Source organism: Pongo pygmaeus, chromosome 10 (genome assembly GCF_028885625.2).
Source record: "Pongo pygmaeus isolate AG05252 chromosome 10, NHGRI_mPonPyg2-v2.0_pri, whole genome shotgun sequence".
NCBI lineage: Eukaryota > Metazoa > Chordata > Mammalia > Primates > Hominidae > Pongo > Pongo pygmaeus.
The window spans coordinates 33,900,645-33,918,545 of NC_072383.2; the positions used below are offsets into that span (position 1 = coordinate 33,900,645).

General features: G+C 40.3%; 1 pseudogene; it reads left to right on the top strand.

Moving 5' to 3' along the window:
* Nucleotides 1-13,864: 13,864 nt before the first annotated feature.
* Nucleotides 13,865-15,191, top strand: LOC129010227 (argininosuccinate synthase-like; annotated as a pseudogene).
* Nucleotides 15,192-17,901: the final 2,710 nt, after the last annotated feature.

Consider the following 17,901-nt stretch of genomic DNA (forward strand, 5'->3'; position numbering starts at 1 on the left):
TAGAGCAAGCTCTCTCAATCAGAGAACTAGCGTTTATACTTGAATTTCTCAGATCAATATATTTACCAGTGCCTTAGACAAAAATACAAAAAGCACATTTATCAAATGTACAGATAACACAAATCTGGGGATAGGATGAGAATGTGGGCAAATGCTGATTGCAGTGCTGTAATGTGCCTAAATGGAGCCTAAGATGAAAGGAAAAATGTGTGCTCCAAATTTTTGGTAAAATTTGGAAGATATTTTATGAAAAGATCTTCCCATATTATAAACCAAATGGAAAAAGAAATAAAATCTTGACAATAAATGCCGTGACTACATATAAAACTTCACTTTGTCCAGTATGTTTGCATGTCATTGCCAGCCCTCATAAACACACTGGGATGGGGCAGGGAGCCTCGATGGCCCCTGGGAGCTGCAGGTGGCTTGGAAACTATTCCTATTGCACAATAGTGCTGGCTCATAAAGCAAACAAATGAACAAGAATAGTCTACTTTCACTTAACATTTTGATGTTTTATTTAATGTAGATTTTTGGCATTGATTTTGAGTTTTTAAAAGATTGCCTTCAAATATTTGTTGTCTTGATTCCTGAGAGCTTAAATTTTGTGCTTGAGGTGAGTGCCTTACTTGTCTCACCCTAATCCCAGCCCTGGGATATTACATTGAATAATGATTCATTTAAATATTAGTCAGCTACTGTGAATGAAAGTAGACTAACAAGATGAAATTTCTTTGGGATAAAAGTAAATGTAAACATTTAGAAAGCTGACTTAATACATTCGGGTTTGGGAATTTATGGTTTAGCATCAGTTCATGTGAAAAGGAATTAGGAGCTTCAGTTGACTGTAGGCTCACTATGTGCTACCAGCGTCACATAGTTATTTAAACACTAATGAAATTTATTCTGCAAAGAATAAGAAATTGCGAGGCAACTTTATTCTTCACTGGTCAGGCCATTGGAGAACTTGTAGGTTCTGATTTAAAGATAGACTTTGACTAAGTAAGGCATATTCCAGGGACTAACATGAGGGAATCTGGAAATTATGTCATATGAGGAATAGGAGGAAAGGGAAACATTAATTCTGGGAAGAGAAGCTTAAAAGAAGAGAAGAGGATATAGATGTGTAACCTCCATGTCAGTTATAGTTCAAATAGAGGTTGAGTTATGTGGAGGAAAGTTGTGCTTTGGCTGAGAGGGTGAATTAGATAATTTCTAATGTTTTTTTTTCCATTTTAATGATTCTATTACTCTGTGCCAAAAAATTATTTAGCGATCCACTTTGGAATGAACATCCTCTTATCTGCTTTGATCTTAGAGGTTCATTTACTGACCCACCTACCCATTCCTGCTCTCCTACTCAATTAAGATGGATTAAAACTAGAATAATTTCATTTGCAATGAAAGCTATTAGTCTGAGCAGATTATCTCCATGATAATCTAATTGCATAGGTGCAAATGACTTTGCATAAGTGAGCATTTGACAGACCATTTCTTTTCTTTTCTTTTTTTTTTTTTTTTCCCTGAGACAGAGTCTTGCTCTGTTGCCCAGGCTGGAGTACAGTGGTGTGTTCTTGGCTTACTGCAACCTCTGCCTCCCGGGTTCAAACAATTCTTGTGCTTCAGCCTTCTGAATAGCTGGGATTATAGGCCTATGCCACCACCCCCAGCTAATTTTTCTATTTTTAGTAGAGATGGGGATTTGTCATGTTGCACAGGCTGGTCTCCAATTCCTGGCCTTAAGTGATCCACCTGCCTCGGCCTTTTCAAGTGTTGGGATTATAGGCATGAGCCACTGCAGCCGGCCTGACAGACCATTTCCTATCATTTTTTGTGCAGAGTATAAACAGTAGCATTTTAGATGAAACTTCAGTATTAGGTTTTAACTTTGGTTATATTCTTCTTAGCAAGGAAAGGGCAAGTTGTAATTTTACCTCCTAGAGAAGTGTAAGTAAGAAAGCAGGGTCAGTAAAGTATCATTTATCTATTTAAAATAAGCGTAATTCTTTCTTTAGTTCAGTGACAAAATGATAGATGATATATATGTACATCAGGTACTGAGATAATAAAAAGCTCCAAGAAGCAGAAGTATTACATACTTAACTAATGGTATTTAATGGGATTAAGCCCTTTCCAAAATTAACATCTCCTTTCATCTACATTTATTTCCAAGCTATCTCCTCTGATAGCTTACTGTATTTTTTTTTTTTTTTTTGAGACAAGGTCTTGCTCTGTCGTCCAGGTTGGAGTGAAGTAGTGCAAATGACAGCTCTCTGCATCCTCAAGCTCCTAAGCTCAAGTAGTCCTCCCACTTCAGCCTCTGGAGTAGCTAGGACCTTAGGCGTGTGCCATCTTTTTTTGTTTTTGTTGTTGTAGTTGTAGTGACAGGATCTTACCATGTTGCCCAGACTGGTCTCAAACCCCTGGGCTCAAGTGATCCTCCTGCCTTGGCATCCCAAAGTGCTGGGATTACAGGCATGAGCTGCTGCACCTGGCCCTGTTTCTTATTATACCTAAATATTTAAAATAATTTACTTTTCTCATATTATATAAAGTAATTAAAGTATTTAATAAATCCTGAAAATTTCCCTTAGAAAGGCAAAAACCATTCATATTGAATAATGAAAACCTTAATTACTTGTGAACACTATAACTCACTCATAAGTACTATTATTAATGGAGCTCTGATCTTATGATTTATCATCCTTCAGGCTATTGCTAATATTTATCTCTATGTAGAATTGCAAAACTGTGAAGGACCATAAAGAGCTGAGTATAAACTCATTACCCCTGCTTCAAAGACCATTCATTTATTCAAAAGGTATTTATGAGGTACCCACTTTGTGCTAGACACTGTGTTTGGTGATGGGCCTGAATTGTGAACAAAGTGGACAAAGTTACTTTCATCATGAAGCTTGGGGGATAGATGATAAAAAGTTAACACATAAGTGAATAAATAATGGAATTCCAGGCATTGATAAGTATTGTAAAAATAATGTAGGGAAGTGACAGGTCAAGGGTAATCTAATTTAGACAAGTAGAAAGATCTTTTGAGGAGGTCCCATTTCAGCAAAGTCCTGAATTAGATGAGCTAAGGAAAAGTAAAAAGATCTGAGAGAGGGAGGTGGTGGTCACATTCTGAGATGACACCAGTGGTCCTTGCCTCCTGGTATTTACGTCCCTATGGAATTCCCTTCCACACTGCATCAGGATTAGTTTGTGTGACTGGCAGAATACAGTGGAAGTTGTGGTGTCCACATTCTGAGGTTAGGACATAAAGGACATTGCCATTTCCCCCTTGATCTCCCGGGACATTGTCTGGGGGAAGCCAGCTGCCATATCATGAGGACACTCAAGCAATTCTATGGAGGTGATGGAACCGAGGCCTCCTGCCAACAGCCAGTACCAACTTGCTACCTGTGTGAGTGAGGCATCTTGGAGGCTCCCCAGTCAAGCCTTCAGATGATGGCTGCCCTGGGTGCATCTTTCTGCAACCTCGTAAGAGACCCTGAGCCAGAGCACCCAGCTAATCACCTCCTGAAATTCTGACCAATGGGAACTTGGGGATAATAAAAGTTTATTTTTTAAATAAGGAAGTTTTGTGATATGTTGTTACGCAGAAATACGTAACTAATAAAAGGAGAAATCTCAAGAGTAAAATCTTTCAGAGAAGAACAGGCTTGACATGTCTGAGGCATGACAAAAAAAGGCAGTGTGGCTGGATATTTGTTGGGAGGGTGAGAGTGGCTGGAGATTTCTATTCATGACCCGCTTTGTTAAATAATAGAGGATAACCAAAATTTCATAAGTACTCAGCACATACTGTGTGTTCATAGTTCTTTAATTTATCTTCTTGGCTTTTGTAATTTATAGTAAATCATGTATTTAAAAAAATCTTCATTAGAAATCAATGTACAGGATCGGGTGAGGTGGCTCACGCCTGTAATCCCAGCACCTTGGGAGGCCAAGGCAGGCAGATCACTTGAGGTCAGGAGTTCAAGACCAGCTTGGCCAACATGGTGAAACCCTGTCTCTACTAAAAATTAAAAAATTAGCTGAGCAAGCTGGCGGGTGCCTGTAATCCCATCTACTCAGAAGGCTGAAGCAGGAGAAATGCTTGAACCCGTGAGGCGGAGATTGCAGTGAGCCAAGATTGTGCCACTGTGCTCCAGCCTGGGTGACAGAGTGAGACTCTGTCTCAAAAAAAGAAACCTATGTACAATGTAAAATATTGTATTTTAGCTGTGGTCAGTTTACTGAACTTTTCAGCAGAGAAGTAACACATTTTTTCTAAAACAGGATGCTTTGGATAGATTAGCCATCCTAAAGCATGACAAAGCAACTTAAATCCTCCAAGGATTAATATTATATAGAGTGGAAAATAGATATTTAAAAGGCCATGTAGTAATATTTGGTTACCACTAATGATCAGACACAGATGGAGTCTTTGAGGATAAAATAAAAACACAGCAAATGGTTTTTTTTTTTTTTTTTTTGAGACGGAGTTTCGCTCTTGTTGCCCAGGCTGGAGTGCAATGGCACGATCTCGGCTCACCACAACCTCCGCCTCCTGGGTTCAAGCGATTCTCCTGCCTCAGCCTCCCGAGTAGCTGGGATTACAGGCACATACCACCATGCCTGGCTAATTTTGTATTTTTAGTAGAGATGGAGTTTCCCCATGTTGGCCAGGCTGGTCTCGAACTCCTGACCTCAGGTGATCTGCCCGCCTCGGCCTCCCAAAGTGCTGGGATTTACAGGCGTGAGCCACTGCGACTGGCCTGATTTTTTATGAAAAAGGGAATCTTTGTGCTTTTTGATTCATAATTAAGCCAGATTTTCTTGTAGAAAATAGGTTATTGTTAAAATAGAGTTTTGGATCAAGCCAATGTCTGTAGGAGATAAGAATAATTAGAAAATTAATTTTCATGTATTAGGGTTTTGTTTATATCTAATAATCAATCATTTATCACCCAGGGAGTAAAAACAACTCCTCAAAGCAGTATTTTTCCGGCTTTTCTTACATCTCTATGGGAACACTAATCCTGCTTCAAATGTTTCACAAAGAATCTTGGGCGTTTCCTCTAGAAGTTGTTGTTCAGGTTCTCCATGAATTAGCCCTTTGATTACCACCAGTTCCATTTTCCTACTCTGGCTCAGATGGAGATCCTCTTGTGAACCCAGTAAGCAGCTCTTTGCTGATGCTTGCTGATTGCTCTGCTGGCGATATTACTGATGATCCACGAAGCTTATCCCAAGGAATACAATGTTCAGAGTTGAGACTGCTGATGTTTGCTCCAGGATTAATGAATAATATCTAATATCCTTGTTAAGATACCACCTCTTCTGTTGAGAGCCACCAATGTCTCCACCAAGTTTGCTGTCCGATGTCAAGAATCCTATGTTTGTACAGAAGGTGTTATCTCTTGTTGCTGTTGCAGCCCCAGCATCCAATGTAGCTAGAACCTTTTATTACTGATGTCTAGATGGAAATTTAGTGAAAAGTGTCTTTTGAGCATTTCTAGATTTGTAATTACAATTACCTCAATCTAGTAGTCAGTCATAGGTCCATGGAAAGCTGGCCTGGATGATAATTTGAGTGATCAACTCATCAACACTCAGAATCATTGTCTCTAAGCAAAATATTGTGCCTTGAGTCTCTTTTGTCTTATGAAAAAATTTTTTGGAGGTGTCTCCAAAACCTCATATAAACAGACCCATTGCTAATCTATCTTGCAGCTTTCTTTTATTGCTTATGTTGATAACAGGTAGTCAGACATCTTCAGCAAGATTGATCCCCCTTCTTTTGTACTTTTCGCATGTACTTCATTACCAAATCCTATGTGCATTCTGCCAAAAAATTTCCTTTCTATACAGCCCTGCTTTTCCAATTCTACTGCACTGCCTAGTTTAGGACTTCATCATGTTCACAGAGACTAGCAGTTTCAAAGTGTGGTCTGCAGATCTCATGGTGCCCAAAACACTTATAGGGAGTACCAAACCTATTTTTACAATAATATGAAAAAAAAATGTCTTTTTCACTCTGTTGACATTTGTACTAATGATGCAAAGCAATGGTGCATAAAAATGCTGATCCTGAGCACAAATTAAGAGAATGCTACCAAACTGTATGAGCAGCTATTTGATTTGATTTGATTTGTTTTGAGACAGAGTCTCACTTACTCTGTCGCCCAAGCTGGAGAGTGCAGTGGTGCGCTCTTGGCTCACTGCAACCCCCTCTCGGGTTCAAGCAATTCTCATGCCTCAGCTTCTCTAGTAGCTGGGATTACAGATGTGCACTATCATGCCCAATTAATTTTTGTATTTTTAGTAGAGGTGGAGTGTCACCATGTTGGCCAGGCTGGTCTCCAACTCCTGACCTCAAGTGAGCTGCCCGCCTCAGCCTCCCAAAGTGCTGGGATTACAGGCATCAGCCACCGCACCCAGCCCAATTTTATTCTTCATTGCCACACACTTACAGTGAAGAAAATGAGTTTCACTTAATAATGGCTTTGATGGAGCAGTACAAATTATTTATTTTACTAAATCGCTAATTTTACTAATCTTACCGAAATTATTAATTTTATTAAATCCTGTGAGTACATATTTTTTGGTCTCTTTTTTTATTTTAAGTTCCTCAAATGATTTCAACACTTATATCCAAATGAGAGCCCCTGGTTTCCTGTATTTTTTTTTTAAAGAGAGCAATAACACAAAAATAAAAACTGTGATGTTTAATCATAATTTTATATGATTCATTATAATTTGTATGATTAAAATTCAGTTGCAGTTAAAATTAAGTTAAGATCTTAGATTTCCCCAAAGTATCATGAAAATTAATATACTTATATTGGTAAAAAATAAAACACTGGAAAATAGATGGTGGTATGTATGGGTGTTTATAAATATATATATGTATTTTTTATTATTTTTCACCTTTAAGGTCTTTTACTGGGCAAAGATAAATTATAAGTGGTATTTTCTAGTATGTGTTAATTTGTTCTCCAGGTATTGAAAAGTATCATTTTATACTTTTATTTTACTCTCCCTTTTTTTTTGAGATGGAGTCTCACTCTGTTGTCCGGGCTCGAGTGCAGTGGCATGATTGGCTCACTGCAACCTCCACCTCGCAGGTTCAAGTAATTCTCATGCCTCAGCATCCCAAGTAGCTGGCATGTGCCACCACACCTGTCTAAATTTTGTATTTTTTAGTAGAGGTGGGGTTTTGCCATGTTAGCCAGGCTGGTCTTGAACTCCTGGCCTCAAGTGATCCGCCTGTCTCACCCTCCCAAAGTGCTGGGATCACAGGCATGAGCCACTGCACCCGGCCCATTTTACACATATTTTTAATATTCTATGTGACAAAATAGGAAATATGCATACCTTTTGCTGCGTACCAAAATATGATGGTTGTATTGACAAAAAGTGCTGTGTGATTGATTTGTGAGCTGAACTGCTTCTCCATGAACAATTTTTACTTGAAAAAATGCTGATAGACCAACTATGGTTGTTCAAATTTGGTTATTTGGTGGACATTTTCTCAAAAAATGAACAAAGCAAGCCTGTTACTTTAAAAAACACAACTGACAGTATTTGCTGCCAATGATAAATTCTGAGCTTTCAAATTTTAGGAATTTTGGAAATTTGTATGTGGCACTGTGAGCTTGACAGCCTTTTAATACTTACAGATTTTTCTGGTAAAGTCAGTGGTAATATTAACAAAAGTGTGGCAGAGTCAGGATCCACACCCAGGCATTCCAACTCTAGAGTCTGTGCTCTTAGAGAGTTTACGATTCTTCCTTCCCAGGCTTTTCTACAGAACAAATGAGGTCCAAATCCCTCAGCATGGCACTGACAGTCTTTGCATATAAAAAATTTTCCTTTCATGCTTAGTTGGTTTCCTTATTGAGCCTCCCATTGTCTGCAAGTTTAATTGTTGTGTGCTATTCCCAGAAAAAGGAAGTTGACTCTCAGAAACTAGAACGTGAATGTCTTACTACTGTGAAATATAGGCAGCATTAGATGAGGAGTAGGAAAGCTGATTGAGGGATAAGAAGAAGGAATGAATGGGTGATGCTGATTAGCAGAAAATCTCTGGGGAACTTGGTGAGCACCTGGGAATGCAAATGTGTCTGTATATTTAAGTCAGATTAGGTAGAAGGTAAGCTGCAGGTTTTGGCAGTCTACAAGAATGAAAGGAAATAGTTAAGTCCTGGATTTAGGTAGATAGAGATTGACTTGTCAGACGATCCTGAAACTAGGCAGACAATTTGGATGGCAGGAATCAGAATCCTGACTGGTCAATGCTGTAGTTTGGATATAGTTTGTTTGTCCCCACCAAATCTCATGTTGTAATCCCACCCCCAGTGCTGGAGGTGGGGCCTAATGGAAGGTGTTTTGGTCATGGGGGCGGATCCCTCATGAATAGATTAGTGCCCTTCCTGGGGGTGAGTTCTTGCTCTATCAGAGATATTTTGTGTAAATACAATCCAAATGCATTCATAATTTTCCCCCACCCTAGTTTTTTAAAACTGAAATATTTTACATATTGGTTTTTTATCTTAATTTTTTCTTTTCATATTATGCTTTTGAGATATTTCCATATCGGTGCATGAAGAACCCCCTTATTAGTTTTTCATGGCTGCATAATTTTACAATATGTAGGCATTCCTCACCATGCCCAATTGGTCCTAAACATTTTTTTTTTTTTTTTTTTGAGATGGAGTCTCGCTCTGTCGCCCAGGCTGGAGTGCAGTGGCGCGATCTCGGCTCACTGCAAGCTCCGCCTCCCGGGTTCACGCCATTCTCCTGCCTCAGCCTCCAGAGTAGCTGGGACTACAGGCGCCCGCCACCACGCACGGCTAATTTTTTGTATTTTTAGTAGAGACGGGGTTTCACCGTTTTAGCCAGGATGGTATCGATCTCCTGACCTCATGATCCACCCGCCTCAGCCTCCCAAAGTGCTGGGATTACAGGCGTGAGCCACCGTGCCTGGCCGGTCCGAAACATTTTTTAAAACCTAGCTGTCAATGATAGTACCATGGATAAGATGGCCAATTGGGCTTTCCTGTTGCTGGATAATTAGTCTCAGACTAGACTTTTTGTTTGGTGGCAATTTTTTGCCTCCCTTAATTTCTCAGTGATTGCACTTTATACAACAGGGGCTCCATCACAGGTTTATGCAGACAATTAATAGTATTAATACTCTTTATGGCTGGGCGCAGTGGCTCACGCTTATAATCCCAGCACTTTGGGAGGCTGAGGTGGATGGATCACTTGAGGTCAGGAGTTCGAGGCCATCCTGGCCAACATGGTGAAACCCCATATCTACCAAAAAATAAAAAAATTAGCCAGGTGTGGTGGTGTATGCTTGTAGTTCCAGCTGCTCAGGAGGCTGAGGTGGGAGAATCGTTTGAACCTGGGAAGCGGAGGCTGCAGTGAGTCGAGATCACGTCCCTGCACTCCAGCCTGGGTGACAGAGTAAGACTCTGTCTCAAAAAAAAAAAAAAAAAAACCTATTAATAATCACCCTGTTTATTATCTGACTTATTTTACATTGTTCATAACACAACCTTTTTGCTTTTTTATTCCAGGTGCTGAATGTGTCCTCCAAGGGTTTCAAGGTTATCGTATGCCCTGAAATTGGGCAAGGAGCTTTAAGAGGGAACTTTTAAGTTTGCCAGAGAAAACTCAAGATGTTTCTACATGAAGAAAATGGTTTCAGACATTTGACTTCTTGATTTTTTGCATACTCTTTGTGATGGTTGTTAGCAAAGACCTAGAGTGGTTGTATGGCTATTTGCAAAGGCTGAGTGTGACTTGATATTGGCTCAACTTGAAAACTTTGATATTTGATGTTTGTATTCAAAATTGGAAACAAAGGTGTTTAAAAGGATGATATATGATTATGGGGTGGCATATAAGACTTTGCAGAAGTTACCTGCACACTTATATACTTTCTGCCAAAATAGTTGTTTGTTTTGATGTTAACCTGTGCTTGGTATGTTTATCTTCATACCTTCTTTGGTTTAAAGTTTATTCTAATTAAAACCCTAATTAGTAATATTTGTATTTACCGGTAGCTTAGCTGTCTGAGTGTGATCTCATTTGGTTTGTTAATTGGTTTGCATTATTAGCTCATTTTAAATTGCCAAGAAAAATCCTGAAGACAAGTGAACGTAATTAAATTGCAGCATGGGTCTCTTCTCACTGCCTCTTTTTCCAGTGAGCGGAGAATTTCTATAGACAAAAACAAGGTCTACTGTAAAGAGAAATAATTAAGTTTTGTATTTAAGTAAGGATAAATCCTATTGTATTTAAGATGATAGTTGTGAAATTTGATTGTTATGAAATATGAGAAGGTAAAACTGAGACCTATTTGACGATTCATGCAATAATTTTCTTATTTGAGCAACATTTAAGACTTCATAGGGGGCGCCTTTTGGTAAAGAAGCAGAAACTTTGGAGTTAGATAGACCTGGGTTGGGGCTTGGATTTGACATTTACTGTCTGTGAGATCTTGGTTAAGTTACAGGCTGAGTATCCCTTATCCAAAGTGCTTGTGACCACAAGCGTTTTGGATGTCAGATTTTTTCAGTTTGGAATATTTGCATATACATTATGAGCTATCTCAGGGATGGGACCCAAATCTGATCACAAAATTTATTTATATTTCCTATATATCTTATACACGTGGTCTGCAGGTAATTTTAGACAATATTTTAAAATAATTTTGTGCATGAAACAGAGTTTTGACTGTAACCTGTCACATGAGGCCAGGTGTGAAATTTTCCACTTGTGACATAATGCCAGTGCTCAAAAGATTTCAAATTTTGGAGAATTTCAGATTTGAAATTTTTGGACTGGGGTGCTCAACCAGTATTACTCTTTCTAAGCCTCAGTTTTCTCATCTTTAAAATGGATATAATAGCAGCTGTTTAATAGTATGTTGTTAGAATTAAATGAAATAGTGTATGTCAAGTAGCTCACACACCTTAGGCACTTAAAGAACGCAGTTTAGTTTTCCTTCTAGTCTTTAGATGATTCAGGGAGCATAATTAGAAGTTATAAACAACAACAAAACTCCACCTGTGAAATCTTTCTCCCTGTAGGTCACTTAGATAAACCCAGCCAGATTTTCTGCAGAGAAGCATAAACAGTCTTTATTGTCAGTTTGATTGTAGACTTATCATAAACCAAACACATTAGTCTGAATTTAAGAAATAGGGGCTTTAAATAGGCAGTGAGTAAATAGGCTGTGAGCAAGAAAGTTTTGACTATCACTATAGAAAAAACACTTGATGTGCAAATTTGCCTGATCTAACACATTTTTTAAAAATTATAGAAGTGTAATTCTGTATTTTCACAACTAAATTAATCTTTTCCCCTTCTGGTTAATTGGGGAATTATTTTTTACCTAGAATAATAAAACATATGATATGATCAAGTTCAATAATTTAGTCTTCAAATTCATGAAACAGTTCTTCAAGTAGTCTCACATAATTACACTGCACATTTGAAAAGTATTCATTTCTTATAATATGATATTTAAATCAATGGTTAAAAATGAGCACACAGACAGAATATGCCAACAAATCTTGCTTTCCAGGGTGGCGGTGGAGAAGAGATGGAAGGTAGGAGGGAGAAGGGGAATTGAGAGGTAGCTAAATCCCTAGATCAATGAAAGTAATTAAAAAACAATCTTGAAAAATTTGATAAATAATTAGTGTTAACAAACTCAATAGAAATCAAAACTAGTTAGTACACTTAAACAGGAAAAGAGTCTCACAGACAAATAAAAGATAGAGAATGGCCATTTATTTATTCAACAAATATTTATTTAGTGACTATGATGTAAAAAATAGAGGTATAAACTAAAGAATATGTGGGCTAATTGAAAAAATGTATTTATGGTAGAAAGAAGTGAAGTCAAATATTTTATTCAGTTTACAAATGAAAGCCTCATAGATGTAGCTAAAATTACCATCCTAATTATTGTAAAAATTACTACTTTTGAAATGAAAATATATAAAAACATGACTTTTCCCCTCTCATTCAACTCCATTTTTCATAGTACCTTTTGTGCCTATCCTTTCCAATCTTTTCCTAATTTTATACAGACCCAGTGAAAGATACATTACACACACATATATACACGTACATTCTCGTTACCAATTTTCTGTATTCGTTCTTACACTGTTATAAAGAACTACCTAAGACTGGGTAATTTAGAAAGAAAAGAGGTTTAATTGACTCACAGTTCCACAGGCTGTACAGAAGACTGTGGAGGCCTCAGGAAACTTATACAATCATGGTGGAAGGCGAAGGGGAAGCAAGCATACCTTCACATGGTGGCGAGGGAAAGAGAGAGAGAGAGAGAGACAGAGAGAGAGAGAGAGAGAGAGACAGAGAGAGAGAGAGAGAGACAGAGAGAGAGAGACAGAGAGAGAGAGAGAGAGACAGAGAGAGAGAGACAGAGAGAGAGAGAGACAGAGAGAGAGAGAGAGACAGAGAGAGAGAGAGAGAGACAGAGAGAGAGAGAGAGAGACAGAGAGAGAGAGAAAGACAGAGAGAGAGAGAGAGAGAGAGAGAAGGGGGAGGTGCTACACAGTTTCAAACAACCAGATCTCATGAGAACTCTATCAAAGGACAGCACTAGGGGAATGGTCTTAAACCATCAGAAACATTCAGGGTGTATGTGTCTGTGTACACTCATACACAGTGCCTGTATCTCATGGTAATAGGGTGGGGTGCCTGTGTCTTTGTCTCTCTGTAACTTTCTGAATGTTTATGTCTTTTTCTGTTACTGACTCTAATTTTCTCCATTTTTCTCTTTCTCTCCTTCTGTCTCTTTCCAGATAAATGCTACCTGAAGTTACTTGTCTGTCACAGCCACATCCAAAGGACAAACCAAGTAACTAAGTATTCCACAACACAGTCACTGAAACATAAACCCAACCACTGCATTCATAGCTCTGTAGGCAGCCCTGCTCTTGACCACGTTAGATCCTTTATGCTTTTATCATCAAAACTTTAGAGAACAGCTTCAACTACTGTTTGGAAAAAGTGTTAATGCATTGATTGTTAATAGAGATTCGGGGCAAAAAACACTTACCTCTTCATCATTTTTGCCTCCTTCTTACTGGGAGTAGAATTGGGACCAGCATTTAACAACAGGTAGAAAAAGTGAATAGTCCTGGGTCAGACTTTCCAGATATCATTCAGACAATCTTGAAGAGATTTGGGAAGTCTCAGTACCTCACATTTTTTAGAGTTTTGACAGAGCAGAGACCTATTTTCCAGTGTGAAATCAAGGCCAAATAGCCTGGAAAAGGAGAGGATGGTAGAACTTGCATTTCATCTTCCTTCTTTGTGGAAAGGATGAAAAACTGTCAGTGATGGTTCCAGTCTCAGTTGCAGGGAGGGGTCTGGACATGAATCAGGTCCTGCTGATGAGAAGCCCTTGAACAGAGTGGGGAGGTAGAAGAAGAGGGGGTTGTCTTCCTGACAGGCGTGCTCTGGCTGCAGGTTGACATGGCTGGCCTCAGCCTTTCCCTTTCTAGGCTCCAGCTTTGTGGGTGTGAGGCTTTCTGGGATGCGGCCGCAGCAGTGGGAGCAGCAGCTCCAAAACTCTGAATGCCAGCTAACTGGTGTGACTTTGATACAGTAGTGGCTGCCTGACTTAGTTTGTTCCATATGCTTGGGATAGGCCTGCTTTCTACCCATTGCACCAGTCCTCTTCACTCTAAAACCTGCTCTTAGTGGCCCTGCTCTGTCGCTTGCCACCACTGCTGGGGCCCGAGTGGTTCACTGCACCGTGAAGACAGATTCCAGACGCTGGGAACAAGCGCCTCCAATCCCAGATGCTATGTCCAGCAAAGGCTCCCTGGTTCTGGCCTACAGTGGCAGCCTGGACACCTCCTGCATCCTCGTGTAGCCGAAGGAACAAGGCTATGACGTCATTGCCTACCTGGCCAACGTTGGGCCAGAAGGAAGACTTCAGGGAAACCAGGAAAAAGCATTGAAGCTTGGGGCCAAAAAGGTGTTCATTGAGGATGTCAGCAGGGGGTTTGTGGAGGAGTTCATCTGGCCAGCCATCCAGTTCAGCACACTGTATGAGGACGGCTACCTCCTGGGCACTTCTCTCACCAGGCCCTGCATCGCCGGCAAACAAGTGGAAATCGCCCACTGGGAGGGGGCCAAGTATGTGTCCCATGGCGCCACGGGAAAGGGGAGCGATCAGGTCCAGTTTGAGCTCATCTGCTACTCGCTGGCTCCCCAGATAAAGGTCATTGCTCCCTGGAGGATGCCTGAGTTCTACAACCGGTTCAAGGGCCGCAATGACCTGGTGGAATACGCAAAGCATCACGGGATTCCCATCCTGGTCACTCCCAAGAACCTGTGGAGCATGGACAAGAACCTCATGCACATCAGCTACGAGGCTGGAATCCTGGAGAATCCCAAGAACCAAGCGCCTCCAGGTCTCTACGCGAAGACCCAGGACCCTGCCCCCAACACCCCTGACATTCTCGAAATTGAGTTAAAAAAGGGGTCCCCGTGAAGGTGACTGACATCAAGGATGGCTTCACCTACCAGACCTCCTTGGAGCATCTCATGTACCTGAACGAAGTCGCGGGCAAGCACTGCGTGGGCCGTACCGACATCGTGGAGAACCGCTTCATTGGAATGAAGTCTCGAGGTATCTAGGAGGCCCCGGCAGGCACCATCCTTTACCACGCTCATTTAGACATCAAGGCCTTCACCATGGACTGGGAAGTGCGCAAAATCAAACAAGGCCTGGGCTTGAAATTTGCTGAGCTGGTATATACCGGTTTCTGGCACAGCACTGAGTGTGAATTTGCCGGCCACTGCTTCGCCAAGTCCCAGGAGCCAGTGGAAGGGAAAGTGCAGGTGTCTGCCTTCAAGGGCCAGGTGTACATCCTCGGCCGGGAGTCCCCGCTGTCTCTCTACAATGAGAAGCTGGTGAGTATGAACGTGCAGGGTAACTATGAGCCAATTGATGCCACCGGTTTCATCAACATCAATTCCCTCAGGCTGAAGGAATATCATCGTCTCCAGAGCAAGGTCAATGCCAAATAGACCCCTGTGCAATGAGGAGCTGGGGCCTCCTCAATATGCAGAGCCCCCAAGTACAGGTGCTAATTGTTGTGATAATTTGTAATTGTGACTTGTTCTCCCCGGCTTTGCAGTGTAGTGGGGCTGCCAGGCCCCAGCTTTGTTTCCTGGTCCCCTTGAAGCCTGCAAACATCATCATTGAAGGGAAGGGTGTGGGGCAGCTGCGGTGGGGAGCTATAAAATGACAGTTAAAAGATAACAACACCCCCCCCCCCGCCAAAAAAAAAAAAAAACTGCTTAGTTTGGACAGTAAACTTAGTAACCCTATCTCTAATTCTTCCAATAATTTTGTAAGTACCTAATTACCTGCATTTAAATTCTTTCTGTTTGAAATGTCTAGAGTAGTTACTGTTTCCTTTATTGAATGCCAGCTGATGTCAAAGACAGACAAAACCAGATGGTGGTTAAAGGTGGTAAAGACAGATTTTATTCAGTACTCTTGTAATAGGGGAGAATAGCCAATGTAACCTGAGCTCAACTCTGCTGCAACAAAAGGTGGGACACTTTTTAAATACTGGGGTGTGCTGAAGGAAAGACACTGATGAGTGTTAAGGGGCATATGGTCTGTGTCGCTAGGCTATCTAGGTTTGCTACTTGGTGCTTATCTGGAGGAGAAACAAACTTCTTACATCTTTATGACAGGGGAAGTTGTGCAAACTGGGGCAAGGGGCTGCAGATGTTAGGCTCTTACCTTCACACTGAGAGGAAGAGTTATCTCCCTAATGTTTGCATTTCAGAGAGATGGCTCTCAGGTCCTTGAGGAGACAGTTTTGCATGGTAGAAGATTTATATCTCAAGGGCAGAGAAAGGATTTATAATTGCAAGCGTTCACAGGCAGGCATTTTAAGAGGGAGCTGAGGTCATTGTAGGGACAAAATCTTAATCTGCTAGAAGTCATACTAGGGTTTGGTCAAGAACAGAGTCTTTGTCATGAATGTACCTGAGATCATGAGATTTTGCTTGAATTACTTTGGGAATATACCATACCTCACAAGGCATGGTATATAGAACTTGATTTCAGCAGTCATCATTTTTGAAAATGACTACCAGAGGATCACTGTGACCCAATTTCCAAGACCAAGTGGCATCTGGAGTGAGAAGCTTTGGTGTACATATTTACAAATATAAAACAGTCTTTTCTTTTTGTATTGCTAGGAATAGCCTTTTCTATTTGTAATAAAAACAGCTGTTCTTTTTCTACTGGGTTTTGAAAAGATATTTACTTCAATCTTTTTTTTTTTTGAGACAGAGTCTTGCTCTGTCACCCAGCCTGGAGTGCAGTGGTACAATCTCAGCTCACTGCAACCTCTGCCTTCCTGGTTCAAGCGATTCTCTTACTTTAGCCTCCTGAGTAGCTGGGATTACAGGCACATGCCACCATACCTGGCTGATTTTTGTATTTTTAGCAGTGATGGGGTTTCACCATGTTGGCCAGGCTGATCTCAAACTCCTGGCCTCAAGGGATCCGCCTGCCTTGGCCTCCCAAAGTGTTGGGATTACAGGCATGAGCCACTGTGCTGGCCTACTTTAATCTTTATCACTTCAATTTCTACTCATCCACATCCATTCCAACCAAGTAGAGAAGCAGCAAAGAATGATTAAAATATTATAGCTTGTGAATATAATGCAGACTGTGCAGGATCTTGTTTGTGACCTGAACATTGAAAAGGGACCTAAGGCACTGCTGTTCCTGGGACTAAGCCTCCACATTAAGCTTCCTGGCATTCTTTCTGAGCTTGGCCAGCTGGAGCTCGCCGATCCTCTGTGCATTTCTGATCAACCGTCAATATTTCAAGGCCAAGAATTTGGGGATAGAGATGAGGTTTATTCCAAATCTCTAAATCATTTCCACTTAATACTCATTATTGTAGAAGGAAAAATTTATTTGTTCTCTGAAAGAGACACAAAGCACATTTGATTATACCACTTTTCCTGACACTTGATTATTTTACTAGTAGATCTGTTTTTAAAAATAGAAAGCAAATTATTATGCCTGAGTGACTTCAAAGCCTTCCCATCATTCCAGTTAGCAACCATGTTGCTCCCATGGAGGAGAGAGAGGGGCTGAGGGTATGTGGGAGTGAAAAAGAGACAGGTAGGAGGGGAGAAAGAGTCAAAGAAATGACAAGGAAGGGCAAGTTGCCAGGAGCTCAATGGTTTGAAATTCTAGCCTGGATGCATTCCTTATTGTAGTTCCTCAACTAAATGAAAGCTTGCTTGTCTTGGAAAGAAAATTAAGAAGATTACATTCTTGAGGTACGAAGTAAAAGATCAGACACATTCCAAGGTGATTGGACTAGAATCTACAGAAAATATTTTCATAAAACATTTTCCACAATCAGTCCCTTTGTAAAAACATGACTTGGAGAGAGTGGTATAAACAAATAAAAAACACAAACATTTCAATATTGATTATTTTCCTCTTTATTTTGTTTTATTTTGAGGAGGCTGGAGAATGAAATAACGTCTTCAGAAACATATTAAACAAGTCAGTTCAAGACAATCTCTGGTGAGAACTAAATTATTTACTACTTTAATTTTCATAAGCTTTCTCACCATTAGTTTCATCTTCATGTATTATGTTTTTGTTGGACCAAAAAATTCAAGTATTCTGTTTTTCTTTATGCACATTTGATTTCTGAATTCTTTGTTTCTCCATGTAAGAGAGTAAAATAATCCCCAAACTAAGCCATTCTGCTAAGAACTTGGAATGCCTTGTTCTGACTTCCTGTACTGAACGTTTTAGTGTTCAGACTAATTTCCTTTGAA